Source organism: Podarcis liolepis, assembly GCF_965112155.1.
Source record: "Podarcis liolepis genome assembly, chromosome: 11".
NCBI lineage: Eukaryota > Metazoa > Chordata > Lepidosauria > Squamata > Lacertidae > Podarcis > Podarcis liolepis.
In genome coordinates, this window is record NC_139565.1 from 64,723,882 (window position 1) to 64,729,551 (window position 5,670).

Consider the following 5,670-nt stretch of genomic DNA (forward strand, 5'->3'; position numbering starts at 1 on the left):
CAGCCACCAGAGGGCGGGCTGCCCCCAAAAGAAAGCAACTCTCCCCCCCCCCAATCTGTCCTCCCCACAAAGCCCAACTGGGGCCTTTGCTGCAACCCAGAACTGGGGGGGGGGGGCCAGAGAATCTGCATCAGTCACAATCCTCAGGGGCACAGACCCTCCATGGCATCCGAGGAAACACTGACAGCATCCTTCAGGTCTTCCCCAAGCAGCGCCCCCATTTAAGAAGCGCCCCCTCCAGGAAACCTCCACCCAGCTGGCCTTGCAAGGCCACTGCCCTGTGCCTCCGCAGAGAATCACAGAATTGGAAGGCGCCTTCCCAAAACCGCCAGAGTCTGGACCTCTTTCATTCAACTATGGAACAAGTCCTCAAAGGCTGTTTGCAGGTGTCATAAGAATTCTAAGGTCTCAAATATATAAATTAAATGTTCATAAATGTACAAGGCAAACAATACATATGTACAGTGGACTCTCGGGTTGCGAACATGATCCGTGCGGGATGCACGTTCGCAACCCGCGTGTGCGCAGACGCGGGTTGCGATTTGGCACTTCTGCACATGTGCAAAGCACAATTTATTGCTTCTGCGCATGCACAACCACAGAAACCCGGAAGTAACCTTTTCCAGTACTTCCGGGTTTTGGTGGTCCGCAACCTGAAGCGGCTGTAACCCGAGGTATGCTTGTATATAAACCATGTGTCTGAAATAGTACAGGAGAGCAATCCTGAAGCCATTTTGACTCTCCCAAACCAGTCTGACTCTCCCAGTGACCTCAAATGTTTCTCTGCAAGGAGGGAGGAAATGGGAAAGCCTCTCCATTGTCTTTTCCTTACCTGTCTTAAGGGCGTATTTGTGTAGGAATAGGGTGAGCCTGTGACCTGGATTCAGGAATTAAAGTATTTACCATCACAAAAGAATGGCCAGGCTGCCCAGGTAATGCAACCAGCAACCATTATCAGGTATCCTGGCAGACAGGATTTCTCCTGGAGACCGCCTCTTTCTGTGATGTATGTATGATGTTTTGGGGGGTGGTCTTGGGCTACAGGGTGGGCAATTTCAAAAGTCTATATAAGGGCTTGCGTTTCATTGTTCTGGGTCCCTCCTCCCTCCGGTGTGTGGTGAGCGAGGACCCTGTTGCAACAGTTAATAAAGATCAGGCTTACTAGCCGCTTTGCTTCTCAATATTCTCTGGTTGGCCTCTGTTGTTTTCTCCTTCTGATAGGATATTTAAGGACTCAATACAGTGGTGCCCCGCAAGACGAATGCCTCACAAGACGGAAAACTCGCTAGACGAAAGGGTTTTCCGTTTTGGAGGTGCTTCGCAAAACGAATTTCCTATGGGCTTGCTTCGCAAGACGACAATGTCTTGCGAGTTCCTGCTGGGTTTTTTCCCTCCCCCCCTTTTTTCTAAGCCGCTAAGCCGCTTATCAGCTGATCCGATCAGCAGATAAGCCGCTAAAAACCGCTAATAGCGCTAATCCGCTAATCCTTCAATGGGCTTGCTTCGCAAGATGAAAAAACCGCTAGACGAAGAGAATCACAGAACGGATTCTTTTCGTCTTGCGAGGCACCACTGTACAGACTCTTAGATACCCCATAAAGGAAAAGGAGCAGTGTTTTTCTTATAACACAGGTTTCCCAGAGAACAGGGTGCCATCAGTAAGAACTGGATTAGGCCTGTTACGGAAATTACGGGGGGGGGGGGCACATCTCTAAAGTTGTTAAATGTTACAAATATTGCGCATAAATGTATCCTTTTGACTTGATAGCGCAGGGAAGTTACCTAGCTTTAAAAAACATGTTTGCCAGTTTCCTTCATTCCACCGCCAATTTGCTTCATTGGCCAAGGACTTGGAAACCACTTGGTCCCCGCCATAATCCTCAAGCGGGAGGTCGCGTACTCACAGGAAGGTACTCATAGCGGTCAATCGCTGGGCAAAGGCACTCCTCCGGATTTGCCCAGGTGGCAAACTAGGCAAACTGAAATATACTCAGAGTCGCACAGTGATTTCATGCTCTTTATTCAGCTCATAGTGGTGAGGAAGAATGAATCGATGTCCCCTCAAAGTATCTGCTTTATATACATTGTTTACACAATGGACCGCACATGATTGGCTAATTCTGGAATTCTACTGTAAGCCAATCAGGTTGTGGATTCACTTATATCTGGAGCATGATTGGGTGGTTCCTGCTAACCAATCATACTGCTGCATTGTTCTAGGACCAATCAGACTGCTGCATTTTGGATCCTATTGTTCTAGGACCAATCAGACTGCTGCAGTTTGGATCCTATTCAACTCAGTACATAACAGAAACCTAAGTTCTATTGTCCCTTTGTAGTAGGTGCTCAGAATGTACTTCCCAATACATATCCTGTCTCCGCCTGTTGCCTCAACACATTCCTCCTATGTTTCTCATGTATAACCCTCCCCTTTTCTGATGTAGCAATGATGTAGTGATGATGCTTAATGAAGTGTATGCTGGGGTAAGATAGAAACTTTAAAAAATCCTTGTCACCCCATCCTTGGGGTTCAAAATTCCTCTTTGAGCCTGTTGCACAATAAACTTTGGTCTACAGCTATTTGCTCCGGTTGGTGGCTGGACTCCTTCCTTTAACCAAAACAAACAAGATGAATTTTAACAGGGGAAAATGTAAAGTATTGCACTTGGGCAAAAAAAATGAGAGGCACAAATACAAGATGGGTGACACCTGGCTTGAGAGCAGTACATGTGAAAAGGATCTAGGAGTCTTGGTTGACCACAAACTTGACATGAGCCAACAGTGTGACGCGGCAGCTAAAAAAGCCAATGCAATTCTGGGCTGCATCAATAGGAGTATAGCATCTAGATCAAGGGAAGTAATAGTGTCACTGTATTCTGCTCTGGTCAGACCACACCTGGAGTACTGTGTCCAGTTCTGGGCACCACAATTCAAGAAGGACACTGACAAACTGGAACGTGTCCAGAGGAGGGCAACCAAAATGGTCAAAGGCCTGGAAACGATGCCTTATGAGGAACGGCTAAGGGAGCTGGACATGTTTAGCCTGGAGAAGAGGAGGTTAAGGGGCGATATGATAGCCATGTTCAAATATATAAAAGGATGTCACATAGAGGAGGGAGAAAGGTTGTTTTCTGCTGCTCCAGAGAAGCGGACACGGAGCAATGGATCCAAACTACAAGAAAGAAGATTCCACCTAAACATTAGGAAGAACTTCCTGACAGTAAGAGCTGTTCGACAGTGGAATTTGCTGCCCAGGAGTGTGGTGGAGTCTCCTACTTTGGAGGTCTTTAAGCAGAGGCTTGACAACCATATGTCAGGTGTGCTCTGATGGTGTTTCCTGCTTGGCAGGGGGTTGGACTCGATGGCCCTTGTGGTCTCTTCCAACTCTATGATTCTATGATTCTATGATTCCTTTATTCCACAGGGACCCACGGGCTCAGCAGGATGAGATGGGTGACTGAGCAGCCTCACACCTAGATTTTTCCGTAACAGGCCACTTAGGTTCTTAGATTAAGCAAAGGTAAAAGGACCCCTGACTGTTAGGTCCAGTCATGGCCGACTCTGGGGTTGCGGCGCTCATCTCGCTTTACTGGCTGAGGGAGCCAGCGTACAGCTTCCGGGTCATGTGGCCAGCATGACTAAGCCGCTTCTGGCGAACCAGAGCAGCACACGGAAACGCCGTTTACCTTCCCACCAGAATGGTACCTATTTATCTACTTGCACTTTGACATGCTTTTGAAATGCTAGGTTGGCAGGAGCAGGGACCGAGCAACAGGAGCTCACCCCGTCATGGGGATTCGAACCACCGACCTTCTGATCAGCAAGCCCTAGGCTCTGTGATTTAACCCACAGCTCCACCCGCGTCCCTCTTAGATTAAGTAAGCAGGGCTAATTGTGCACATGAGAGTGCAGGGTAGGGCTCTTCCAAGATGTGAACTCATCATCTGCACTTCTGATAAGTACATGCATTAAAAAAACCAAATCACTGCCAAGTTAACTGGTGTCACCTTTTTAGTAAGAAGGGAAATAATCAGGTTAGCTAATCCACAGAACAACAGCACTGTGGGTGCGTGGAGGGGAAGATTGTGGGTCCCTTTGGCGAGAGCAGCCCCAGAGGTGGGGAGATTAAATTGGAAAGCACACATTAAAGGCCACTCAGCAGCCGTAGCAGAAGGCAAGAGACAGATCTATTCAAAAATACTTCAAAGGATGCAAAGGATCTGTGTGGAAAAGCCAGCACACGTAGCCTGATTTTGAACTCCAAATCTTTTAAAGCTTTGCATATATAGGTCACTGTAGTCTAGGCCACAAATCGTTCTTGGGTGGCAGAGGGACCTCAGAGGCAGAGCGAGTAAGGAAAGGCTTCGGACGCTTTCTCCTTTGCAGAAATCCAAGACACAGAAAGGTCTCTCTCTCTCTCTCTCTCCAGGTTGTGGCATGAAGTACACAAGTCTCGACGAAGGAATGTCTTGATTCCCAAACACAGATTGGGCACATTAAAACATTCTGGAGCTTTGAAAACCTTTTGGGCTGGGGGCAGTCTTCCTGGACTACAATGCCCATCATCTCTCTTTGGTCACCGTGGTCAGAGCTGATGGGAATTTTATAGCCCAACATCACCTGAAAGGTGACAAGAATGGCAACTTAAACTGACGGAATACGCACAGCTTGCAGATCTAACATAGAATAAGAGAACAAGAACATTTCTTTAAAGAAGATTGGAAAATGTTTATTGAATATATGGGGGGAAATTGTGTACACTTGAAAACGTCGGCAGTATTAAGATAAATTCAACAGTGTAAACAAGTTTCAATAGAAGTAATAATGGAATACTGAATGGTTTAGTTCATGGGTAGGCAAACTAAGGCCCAGGGGCCAGATCCGGCCCAATCGCCTTCTAATTCCAGCCCGCGGAATCAGCATGTTTTTACATGAGTAGAATGTGTCCTTTTATTTAAAATGCATCTCTGGGTTATTTGTGGGGCAGAGGAATTTCTTTTTTTTCCTTCCAAAATGTAGTCCGGCCCACCACATGGTCTGAGGGACAGAGGACCGGCCCCCTGCTGAAAAAGTTTGCTGACCCTGGTTTAGTTCATATAAATTATGCAGGGATTTATGTTATACAAAATGAACCATGGAAAGAGAAGAAGGGAAGCCACTGATATTTTAAGGTTGTCTAAATGAATATTCTAAATTGTAAAACATAAAATCTAATACAAATTGTGTGAGAGAGAGAGAGGTTATCTTCCCCTGCACTCAATGGAAACTGCAAGCCTTTTTCAATCAAGTATCTTTGCATTCCCTACTCCGGTCTCAGACAAGCTGTATGTAACTTCAACACTTGCTCTGTGACATGTTTGCAATTAATGCAGCAAAAAATACATTGCAACCTTCCCTCAACTTGCTGAAAAAGTCTGAAAATATTAATTGTTGGGTGTTAGCTCCATACCCTGGCACATGCATCTGGTTTTAAGGACCAGCCTGAAGAGTCCTGGACCTGTGTGACCTGGAAGACTGCGACCAGACCAGCCAGACCAATTCAGTTACTTATTTAAGGAGAAGCAGAGCCAGGCACAGAGAGGTCTCCCGGCGCAGAAACGCTGCGAGGACAAGGCAGCTTTCACCATCCCTCGGCGGCAGGCGCAGTAACGCAAAGGCACACAAAGAAGC